Source organism: Crocuta crocuta, unplaced genomic scaffold (assembly GCF_008692635.1).
Source record: "Crocuta crocuta isolate KB4526 unplaced genomic scaffold, BGI_CrCroc_1.0 scaffold507, whole genome shotgun sequence".
Lineage (NCBI taxonomy): Eukaryota > Metazoa > Chordata > Mammalia > Carnivora > Hyaenidae > Crocuta > Crocuta crocuta.
Genome location: NW_027529529.1, coordinates 101,954 through 114,647, shown reverse-complemented (window position 1 = coordinate 114,647; position 12,694 = coordinate 101,954).

Below are 12,694 nucleotides of genomic sequence, written 5' to 3'. Positions count from 1 at the left end.
AGTGACTTAAAATCATGAGGAAATTTTCATATGGCATTACTTGGCCATTGGCTGGCCATCACTTACGTGTGACAATGATGAGGTTATTTGTTCTTTTTTTTTTTTAAGTGTATTCATTTATTTAGAGAGAGAGAATGAAAGTGAGCAAGTGTGTGCATGTGCTATGAGGAAAGGAGGGTATGAGAGTGCTTTGAGTATGAGCAAGGGAAGGGTATAGAGAGAGAGAATCCCAAGCAGGCTCCTCACTGTCAGCACAGAGCCTAACTTGGGGCTTGAACCCACAAACCATGAGATCAGGACTTGGGCTGAGACCAAGAGTCTGACACTCAACCAATGGCACCACCCCTATTCATTTTTTATCCTAAAGTGTCTTTTTTCTCTGAGAAAAGACCCTATTCTTATTAGATTCATCAGTGTGGCAAGTGTAAACATATCTTCTCATAAGTGTCTATAGATGGTATGTTCCTGGATTGTTTTAATTTATAGTAGGAATGGGGGAATATTATTCACATCAGTCTTATAAATAATGTGACATAAATAACAGCTGCATTTAGTGCCAAAGCAATTATTTTCTTCTGAAGTAATCATTCATTTCTTAGTGGGAACTGGAAATTTGCATTCAGCAAATGATCTTCTTACATAATTTAGGTGAGGCTCCTTTACTCAATTGCCTGGATGTTTAATACCTGAAAATAATTAGTTTTTGTTTGTGAATTGTTAAGATCTACTGACACTTTTTTTTTTTGCCTGGGGTAAGGAGCAAGATTGTATTCATGGTAATGGCAAAGCAGGTACCTGTTTGGCCTTTGGCCTTGTAGGAGGGCTACAGAGATGATACAGTGAATCCCCAGTGCCTGGTGCCATGCTCCGCTCTTTGTGTGTGAATTCATTGTACAGTGCTTGGGGGTGGGGGGAAACGTACTATATGCTGGATCCTGTACTACATCCTGGGTACACAGTGGTGAATACAACAGAAATCAACAGACCCAAACCCTGATCTCAAGGATATTTTTGTCTAGGGTAGGATACAGTCAATAAAAGTGGTAAAAAATATTTTGTGAATTTCAGCGAGTTCTATAAAAAATAGAGACAAAGAAGGAGAATTGCGTAATGATTGGGGACTGTGAGGGCTTAATTTTAAGCAGGACTCAAAAGTGCTAAGGCAAAGTAGCCAGGAAAAGGGCAATACTGTTTTTCCAGGAAGGGAGAAGAGAACACATTCTTCTCTAGAGCTGGAAACAACTTGATGTTTCTGAGAAACTGACAGAGGCTGGTATAGATTGGACGTAGTAAGCAAAGATGAGTTACAGCTCAGGGTGAGATCACAGAAGCTGACAAAAAAACAAGGAAGTTAAAAAAACTTTCAAAGTTAACAAACTTTCTCCGGGCCACCTAGCTAATTAGTGATTGTGGGAAACTAGGTGTCTATGGCTGTAAATCCCAGCTTATGTCTTATGAGGTGCTAGAATTGACCCATTCAATAAAATAATGATGGCAGTTAGTAGTAATAATAATTATAGTAGCTAAAATCATTTGGTTCTTTGATATCAAGCATTCTTATAAATGCTTTCCATGCACAAAAGAACTTAATTCTCACATGAAGCCCATGTGGTATGTTTTTCTTGGCACAAAACAACATTATCCCCATCATACTTATGTATGGAGGTGACTTTACTTATCAGTATCACACAGCTAGTCACAGATGGACTTGAATTTGAACCAAGAGTCCTATGATACTTTAGATATTGGACTTTAAGTCCTCAGCTTAATGACAGATTAAAATTTTATTATTATTGTTGTTTTTATTGTTATTATTATGAAGCTATTTACAACTTACCCAAACACTGTAAGAATAGCACAGTTTCTTTTTCTTGAAAGAAAGTTGTTGACATGATGTATTACCACCCCTGAAAACATTACCAAGTGATATCTACAACCTAGACACTCTCTTGCCTTACCACAATACAACCATTAATATCAGAAAAGTGAAATTGATACCTGTTTTCTGATTCAAGACTCTGTTCAAGTTTAACTTCTTGTGCCAATAATGTCTTTATAGTAAAGGGATCCAGTCTATGATGGTACATTGAATTTTGTTGCCATGTCTGTTTAGTCTCCTTCAATCTGTAGAAATCCTCATTCTTGATTTGACTTTCATGACCTTGTCACTTTTGAAGATGATAGGTCAGTTGCTTTACAGAATCTCCCTCAATTTGGGTTTATCTGATATTTCTTCATGATTAGATTCATGGGCATGCATGTGACAGAAATCTTGTCACTGACTCCACTGATTTGTCCCAATTTTGAAGGTAAAAATGTGGATCACTTGATTAAAGTGGTGTCTGAGTCTTCTCCATGCTATTTGTGCTCCAACATCCTATCCTGTGTGGGCCTCAGCTCTCACTCACAACACTCCTGCACAAATTCCTCCCGTACCTATCTGAGTTCCGTGTCCCTATGCCAGGTCACCACAGGCACTCATTCAACACCCCCCCACCTGACCATATTTGTGCTCTACTCACTTCTAAATGGGTATCTCTTGCACCCATGCAGGCTCTGACCCTCCTGAAAAAAGGAAGAGAGGAAGGAAAGAAGGCCAGATCATAACTTTTAATTAAAAGACATAGAGAAATCCATTGTTTTCATTTGAGAAAAGTACCCAAAGTGATGCTAGCTGAAATAATGTTGAATACATTGTTCTTTCTCATTACATTCCACAGAAATTATTGCCCATGCCCAAAGAACAACAAAAACCAAAAAAAGCGTTGTTCATTTGAATTTGCTTCTTTCAACAAAACATAATTAGGAAATGTTTCACATACACTGAAATATCCATTGTTAGCAGAAGGGCCAACATTGTACACTGGATACATATATCATATACATATATTATATATATATAATATATATATACATATATTATATATACATATATTATATATATATACACATAGATATAATAGATATTATGAGCTGTGATCCTGTAGTCTGCCTCATTCTATCTGCTGTTTAGTTGTCTAATCACCACTCTCAGGAATCTAGGTGTTTTCCTAGTATGAAGAGGCTGTCATTAATCATTATGTATCCAGGTTCTTTTTTCTGTGTATTCTGGACAATATAAATATGAAACTGGAGAGCAATTCTGCTTTCCCTCACTTTTAGACCATGATGTCCTTCACATCTGCCTTGAATCCCCCTATCCATAATGGCAACCGTGGAGTCATCTTGAGAACAAATTTTGGGGTCAAGTCCAAGATCCACTAGTTGTAACTTGACCTTGACCACGTGGCTTACTTATGTAAGCTTCGGAATCTTTACATCTAAACTAAGTATAATTTTGTGATGTGAGGAATAAATGAAATAACTTGGGTTAAGTGAGCACTGTTTGGTTCAAGGACTGGAAAGCATAGACTTAAATGTATCAAATGCTTATCATACCTGACAGCTACTCTCCTTTGTACATGATAGCACTTCATTAATTTCTCTCTCAAAACAAGAGTTGTGTTCTATTTGTGAATCGTAGAGGTCATGCCCACTGGGCTGGGATCTCAAGGCAGCAACCAGGTTTCACTGCTATATCCTCAGCACTTAGTATAGTTACTTATAACATAAAGGTGCTTGATGTATATGTGGATTGAAGGATGGAATGTGGTAGAATAATGGAACTGTTAGATGAGTATGTGTTTGAAAGAATAAATGCATGAAAGGATATGTGGACAAGGGAATAAACAATTATAATATGGTAGGGATGAAGAATTCAGTATTTATTGAACATCCATCATGTGCCAAACAATTAATTAGCTATTTTACATATATGTTATTCATTGGGTTATTATGTTATAGGAGAGAAGAACGAAGTTTAAGAAAATAAAATTTTTTAAAAAATCATTCATACTTTTGACTTTACCAAAAGAGCTCTAAAAATGTTCTTTCTGTTTTAATATGACATGCAATGGACTCTACCTATTCAACATGATAGAAACATTTGCTATTTATCAGGAGATTTGGATTGTACAATTATTAAGAGAACTGAGCATAGTCTAAACTGTTGAGGTAGAAAAACTGCACTATCCGTTAGAAGAACACAAAAGAAAACAAGACAAAACAAAAGTATTTCCAAATACAAACAAGCCTGTGTTCTCCTCTGGAGAAGACACAGTTGTTTTTTTTCTTTTCTATTTCTGTATTCAATCCAGTAATGTCAGAGATAAAGCATTAAACCTGTACAATATCTTTGAAGCATGACTCTGAGGGATTATGTGGGCAAAGAATGTATAGGCTCCTACAGATCAGTGCTACAACATTATCTATAGTTCTTGGTAAAAGTTCATGCCTGTGAGTAGGAAGATGTTTACTGAAATGTGATGAAATAGAGCTCACAATAGAAGAGTAGTTACAAGAATCCTAAAATAAAAGCCACATGGCCAGTAGCCCATTCCCAGAGTAAATATTTGTGGAATGTGACTACAGTCTAGAATCTAGAATCCACATCTAGAATGTAGTTCTAGGTACTTGGGAGGCAAAGTCAAAGAGGTAGTGCCTGCCCTCCATTGTCTCCTCGCCTGCAGAGGTAAAGATGCTGGAAAAAGATATAGTTTCAGAGATATAATGTTTGTGTAGCAGAGTGATAGAGATGCGAGTGATGGGCTGAAGGAGTTTGTGATGTTGTCTAAAATAGGTGGCATTTTTTTTCCATTCCTGAAACACCAGTGGAGATCTGCCAGGTGGACAAGGTGAGGCCTATTCTGGGAGAGGAAACTCCAATAAGATGGACTATAAGATACACTTGAGATTCAAAATGGTTCCTTATGATTCTAAAGTTTGCATATGGCTCTCGTGTTCCCTTATAAAGGTTCATTTTGGAGAGAGACCACTGAGGCTGAGAAAGCTGAGGTAGATTGGGAGCAGACCATGAACCATAGAGGGAATATGGAGAAGCACANATATATATATATATATATAAATAAATATATATATAAATAAATTTATATATAAATTATATATACTATTGAGTTATAATTTCCAAATATATACACATATATGCACATATGCACATGATGTACATATACATATATATATAAGTTTATTTATTTATTTTGACACAGAGATGGCACAAGTGGGGGAGAGGCAGAGAGACAGGATGACACAGAGAATCCCAAGCAGGCTCCACACTGCCACGCAGTGTGCTATGTGGGACTTGAGCACATGAAATCGCAAGATCATGACCTGAGCTGAAACCAGCAGTCAGTCCCTTAACCGACTGAGCCATCTAAATGCCCCTATATATATTTTTAAGTACAAGTTACAAGCAACAATTTTATCAGTAGATGCACACGAAAGAGGGATCTTGATCATTATTTTCTTCTTCCATTTTATATTTTTTGTTGTTTTCTCTTATAGGAATGGTCACATTTTTACTGATCTTATTCCTTCTTGTTTAATTTTGTACAGTACTCAAAATTTGAATGAATGATAAAAAGAATTTCTTGTACCTTCCTTATTATTTTGAGTTCTGATGAAATATGACCTTAATAGGATTAGGAAAGTTGCAGCATCTCTGTGAATGGCTTGGTAAGGAGCATGGCTCAGTATTCACTTTCCCACTTCTGTGTCAGGCTGTGCTCCTTGAAATCAATTGTGTGCTGATGCTTAATTAGTCCCCAAAAGGAGTCGTTTCTAAGGACTTGCAGGTACCGTTTAGCTTTTGTGTGGAGTGTGCTATCAGAATGTCCTTTCTGACCCGTAACTTCCCCACCCACATCATCACTCCTAGAAATGCGACTCCTGGTTTGCTCTGACAGTGGTTTCTGAAATGCCTATTATATTTGAATTTTTTTGGAAGAGCCAAAATAAATAAATAAATAAATAAAAATAACTTTGTATACAAAACATACGTATTGTCCAAATCCCTTAATTTATTATTAGATGAGAATGAGCATATCGAGCAATGCTTAGCTCACCAAAATGCTGGCTCCATTGAAATTACCATTCCTTTTCTCTATTAGAATGTATTTTGTGTCACTCATGTTCTGTATGTGAAAGGTATCTTTAGTTTTCCTAAGCAAATTATTAGGTTTTCAAAAATAAGATAATACAGTTTGGTTTTTTTGAAAAGCAAAGAGCCCCTTCTAAACTCTCCCTTCCCTTTGTTGGAAACCACAAGCCAAGAACAAAAGAATCACAGTGGTATGTCTAAAGCTTGGAGAATTTGCTCAGAAAAGTTCCCCAAATACAGGTCTTTAGGAGCCAGTAAATTAAACTCCTGACACAGTGTCTCACTGGCCCCAACACACAGGGTCATCTGATTATGCCTCCTCATAAATGGCCAAATTAATCTCAATTCCTTTAAAAGGTGCAATTCCTATAGAACTCAAGCATATATGGTTAGTTTACTGTCACTCCTGAAAAGTTCTGTTTCTCTGGTACTAACTGATAAAGACAGGGATTTCTCAAAGTCAATCACTCAAAATAAAGAACTTAAATCCATTTTTACATACCTCTGGGAAGCAGATCTGCATTAACCTAGTCTAGGACTTCTCTGGCAATAATAAAGTTTAAGAGAGTGCACAGCCACTGGTGATTTCCGCAAGTGATACAGTGAGGGGACAGACACAATGAAGCAAACATAAAATGGGACCTGGGATTAAGGGATCTTCCACTCAGCCATGTGTAGAATGTTGAAAATTAATGTGGTATTGTTTAGCAAGCAGCTGTCAAGTTATTGTAATTTGCAAAATGTTTTTTTTTCCTTCTCCTTCACTGAAGGGATATTAGAAATGGCTTCATTTCTGAGGGATGACAAAGTTAATCCTATTTTGAGTTCCATTTGAATAAAATGACACTCAAAATTTGTTTTGCATTTATCAAATGAGCCAGTGAGTTCAACATTTACTGAGTATCTCTGAATAGAAGACACAGGGTTAGATACCAGGGTTATAAAGATCAATTGAGAATAGTCACTTCCATCAAGATGTTCCATGTCTGGTGGGAGTTACAAACAGGACAGAACTTTGTAATTTTCTGTTTCTGGATAATAGTAGAGGTAAAGCAAAGGGTGGTAAGGGAGGACACAGGTGGACCTAACAGGTGGCTTGAAAGTTTAAGGACAATGGAATGGGGACAAACCTAGAGAAAGCAGACTAGTACCCAGGTAGGGTCCTGGGTTGGGTACAGGTCTTCTGAGGTCTTCAACACATCCAGGGGCAATCTGTGTCTCCAGAGAAATATCCCATTGTATTAGAATTATATAACAATGTATATTAAACACAATTTAATTATATGCACTTGGGCAAGAGCTGTGTTTTATCTCCCAGCATCTAGCCGTCTGTGCTGTCTGTGTGCACAAAGTAAATATTTGCATAGATGAATCAAGAAGTGACAGAAATTTAGTCATACCTAAACAAAGATTTTGAGAAAAGCATTAGCGGCCCAACATCCAAGTTCAAAAGAAACAAAAACACAAGGCTATTATTGTGATACAAAATAGCAGTTCAGAAGCTAGGGCAGTATTAAACACTACAGGAAATGGGGATTTAAGGTGGGCAAGGAGCAGTCATCTGGCATATTGGCTGTAATAAATATTGGGATGCTTAGGAATAGTTCCTCAGAGGTGGCGAATTGTGAGGGTGCATGGGCAGTTGGTAAGTTTAACAGTACAGAAGTTGTTCAGATAAGCTGAGGAAATAACTAACTAAATAAGTAAATAAATTAAAAAAAAGGACCATCATCCCTTTGCATCCACTTTATGCCAAGGCATGCCAGAATAATTGCTTTAAATTTCCATGAGCCCCTCCCTACATTGCTCTGCTGATAAATACCTTCCAATCATAAGGACTGCACTGTGCCCCAAATAGAAATGTCATAAAGTTTATTTTGATAAATTGTACTCATTCTGTATCTGAGAAGCCTACCATGGATAGAATGTGTATCAGATGATTACCTGGGTTCCCACTTGCAGGGACGTCCTACTTACCAGTTGGTCAGAAGCTGCTCAGCCACTGTGGTCTTACTTTGATCCATTGCATTTTATTTTTTCTGCAGCCAAAGAACTTGGCGTCCAAACAGAAGTGTCATCACTTGATAATGGATGAACTTGAATCAGCCAACCTACCCATTCAGCAGCAGGATATTTGACAGTCTTTCTGATTAAAGAAAAGAAGGTGCTTTACAAAAAAGTTCCTCTCAGGTTCATGAATTTTCAAGGTGGGACTTTTATTTTCCATCTGGCATCTTTTTGTTTCTAATTTTCTCACTTTAATTGAACAAATTGTAGGGGAATTAAGGGAAAGTTCTGAAATATTCTGAGGTATAAGGGCAATAACCTGCATTATAAAATCAGATCTACCACTTTAAAAAATGTTTTAATTTAATATTTATTTATTTTTGAGAGAGGGAGTATGAATGGGGGAGGGGCAGAGAAAGACAGAGACACAGAATGTGAAGCAGGCTCCAGGCCCCAACCTGTCAGCACAGAGCCTGACACGGAGTTTGAACTCATGAGCTGTGAGATCATGACCTGAGCCAAAGTTGGATGCTTAACCGACTGAGCCACCCAGATGCCCCTAGATCTACCAGTTTTTAAAGGACTGTAGGTTAGTTGGTTATCTTCTCTGGGCTTCAGCTTATTTGACTGTAGAAATATTTCCATCATTCATCTATACATTCAGTCATTCAACAAGTATATACTGGAAATGTAGTATGTGTCAATCTATATATCAATAATACGATGGTAAGGGGAAAAAACCCTGCTATTATCAATGAATTGTAAGGGAGGAAATCTTTCTCTTTCTACCTTTCTAAGTTATTTGGTTGGTCTAATCATTCCATTGGCCTAAAACAGATTAACAGGAGAAAAACAAATTTAATTGTGTATATATGGGACTCATAAAAATATGGGACTCAAAGAAGTGACTGATGCAGGCAGCTTTTAGACAAAGAAACAATACATTTGTGAAGAATGGAAAAAAAAAAACAGAAGGTTTGGGCTGGGGGAGTAAATAAGTGAAGCAGGTAAAAGGTTTGTTTATACAGCCTTCTTGCTCTATACCTTCCCTCTCTCTGGTAATAAGGATGTCTCTCTTCCTCCTGGTACAAGGAGGGTACTTTTCACATGGGAGACTTATTTTCTGCTTTCAAGGAGCAAAAGAGGTGCAAAGTGTGTTTCTTTCATTGGCTGTTTCTTAAGTAACTTTAATTCAAAAGAATCAATATGCCAAAATAGCCTATTTTGGGGTAGCATATTCTCCCCCTCAGTCTTGAAGTTTAAAACGCATTACATGTACTTGAAAGATTCCCATAGCATGAACATGCAAAACACGGACCTTCAACTGCTCAGAAAGAGGCCTGTACAAAATGACACTTGAATTGAGATGTAAAGTTTAAAAATAGTTAACCAGATGTGAAGGAACAAAAGAGAGTTTTCGAGGCAGGGAAAATGGTATATGCAAAAGCCCTGTGGTTGGAACTGGTTGTGGAAGTTTGAGAAAAGGCCAGTGTGAATGTAACACAGAGAGCAAGGGACCAATGCAGCTGTGTCTCGATCTTTCTGGAGCATATAAAACACCTGGGGATTTTCTTTTCAATGCAGGTTTTGGTTTCACCTGTTTGAAGTGGAGACTGAGAGCAGAAACTCTTCCAGAGAGATCTCCTAAGTGAAGTCAGTGTTCCTGGTGCAAAGACCATGCTCTGCATTGGAAAGTGCTAGATGGAGTTTGGTTTCTGCCACTATAACCAGAAAGGGGGATTGCGTTGTTTATTTTAGCATTACCTAAGAAAGGGCAGGGATGGGACATTAGGCATGCCAAAATAACAGCTTTCTCAGTCTCTTATTTCTTTCTCTCTTTTTTTTCCTCATACTCTTTCCCAATTTCTATGTTCAGTCTCTATCCAAAGCAAATGTAGAGAAAGGAGCATTTTGCTCTACTGTAGAGAGCCTTTCCTACACAGGGAGAATGGGGCATGACTCCTCTGACTAGTTTCATGCTAATACTTTGACCAGTCTTTGCATCTGGGACAAGTCATTGACCCGTCATGGGTTATAAGTGTACCCTGGTCAGGTGTAATCTGATTTACCGATATCTGATATCAAGATATCAACACTGAATAAAGAATAGTTGTGAGCTTATCAATGATCCTAATTTATGTCTCTTAATAATATTAAAACAATAGAATCAATTTAAAGCTGTAGTTCAGGATTTATTAGTGCTTAGGCAAGAAGCAGAAGGAGATGTCGTTTTACCCTTAAATAATTTTATTTATTTATGCACTAATATGAGTAAGCAATCGTTATTTAGAAGGAAAGCAAGAAAATGACAAATTAAATACTAATACTACTAAACTCTCAAAATGTATGTTGGAACTAAATGAACAGAATTCTCTTCTGAGTTGCTCTAATTCTATAGACAATTCCTGTGGATCAGAATAGAGTCAGTAAAGGTCAACAACATTACATGTGATCCAGGACCTTATCACAAGCTCCTCCAGCATGTGAAGAATTATTATGAGACCAAGGGCTCTTTCTTCTCCTAACAGCAGGTCCCATTTGGTGAAGAGAAAACAACAGTTGAAAAGGAAGAAGTCAATAGAAGAATGCTATATTAAAGTCACTGTGATATGGTTATTAAAACAACAACAACAAAACACTGTAAAAGGATGCAAGCTTGACTTATACTGTGGTGAACCCGGGTATTCTCTTGATTCATTTATCATATATATTAAGTACGTAGCATGATGTGCCCTTGATTTTAAGAGGTTTGGTCTACAAAGGAGGACAATAATGGTTACAAACAACTTCTTTAAGGAGAAATCTGACAAGGAAGAATATCATCGGGAGATAGAGAACTAAAACTTGCCTATATCACTCAGAGAGACCTTCACAGAAGTGGAAGCTTTTCAGGCCTTTCATCTGAGATATGAAGACTTAATTAGTGGGGATTTTCAGTCTGCAGGACTTAAGAAAGCAAAGAGCCACTTACAATTTCTCATGATCTCTCAGGAAACTACATAAGTAGGTCAGAAGGGCAAGTTGATGTGGTATGTGAGTATGTGTGGTGGGGAGTTGAGACAAGAAACAGGATTGGGGATGAATTATGATGAAAAGAGATTAGCCTGAATAGGTAGAAGGGACATACCACAACATAATTTCCCTGCACTTCTGTTTTCCACCTTTTAGATCTGCATGAAAATGTGTATATCTTTTCTTATTCAATTATTGGAACAGCCTCGGAAGGTAAGAGTCTGGCACGTTGTCAGCACTTAATATCGGTTGTATAGGGGAGGAAAAATAATTTTCCCTTTACCCTTCCAGATTCTTGGCTGAGACTTCCCTGTAGTAAAAGGTAGATTAACATAAAAACAACAAACTGAAGTTTAGTAACAAGTATATATCCTGTGTACATGGAAGAGACCCAAGAATACTGAGTAATGTCCCCCAGTGGTTCAAGCCATCAACTTAAATATCCTCTCTACCTAAAGACAGAAGAAGGTGATGCTGGACTGGACCTGGAAACCAGTTCTGGGAGGTTTTTAGACAAAACACAGTAACCAAAGGTATGATTTTTGTGCAGATTTAAGTCACTGCCTTCTCTACTAATAACAATTTCTAGAGATTTAGTCATCTTCCTCTTCCTGATACCAACAGAGAGCCTCTTACAAATGGAGATTTCCTTTATAAATGTAAATGTCTCTCACCAAAGGTAACTTTTACTGTGTTTTCAGAGTTTTTCCTGTGCCTGCTGTTTGTTAGAAATAACCAACCTAAAATAATCATTATGCCAAAAATGCATATTTTGTGGTGGCCAAATCTGCTCCCCTTCTGTTGAGTGAGAATTCTATTGATGCTGAAAAGTAGAATGAGGTGTGTTTGTGTGTGCATGTGTATGTGTGTACGATGTGTAAATACAGTGGTGAAGCTTCCTGTAAGGGAAGAGATGGAAAAGAAGTACATTTACTCCTAGATTGTTTACCCTAAAATAAAAGGTAGATAATCAAAGAATATTCTAGAAGATTTGTAAACACTGAAATTTGTAGGGAAAATACTATTTATTTTATTGAACTTTATTTAACTTTATTTAGAGTTTCAAACACATGGTAGTGTTGCTAAGTGTTTTAGAATATAGATCCTATTTGTTCCGATATGTACTTCCAGATCTACATAGTCTTATAGCAACTCCACTAAGAAGTAAACTACTGTCCCCATGTTCAAGTGAGGAATTATGTGTGTGTGCAGTTTGGTGGTTAGAGAATTGAATGGAGTTTACATTGTTGAGAAGCAGAAACCATAATCCATAAGACTGTAATGATAGCCTTCTTTAAAACTTAGTTGCCATTCTATCTTCTTGAACTCAGATCCCATACTCTATAAACCAGAGGTAGAAGGAAGACCTAAAAGAAGGCATTGAACTCTTCTGTGCTTTTTATTATTTTTTAAAGTTTATTTTGAGAGTGAGAGTGAGAAAGAGTGGGAGAAGGGTAGAGAGAGGGAGACAGAGATAATCCCAAGCAGGCTCCACATTATCAGTGCAGAGCCCAATGTAGGGCTTGAAATCACAAAGTGTGAGATCATGACCTGAGCTAAAATTAAGAGTTGGCTGCTTAACTAACTGAGCTACCCAGACACTCTTGCTGTGCTTTTTAATCTGTTTTTTTTTTTTCATTAGAGTTCTGTACTGATCTACATTCTCTTGTTTAATGCTCC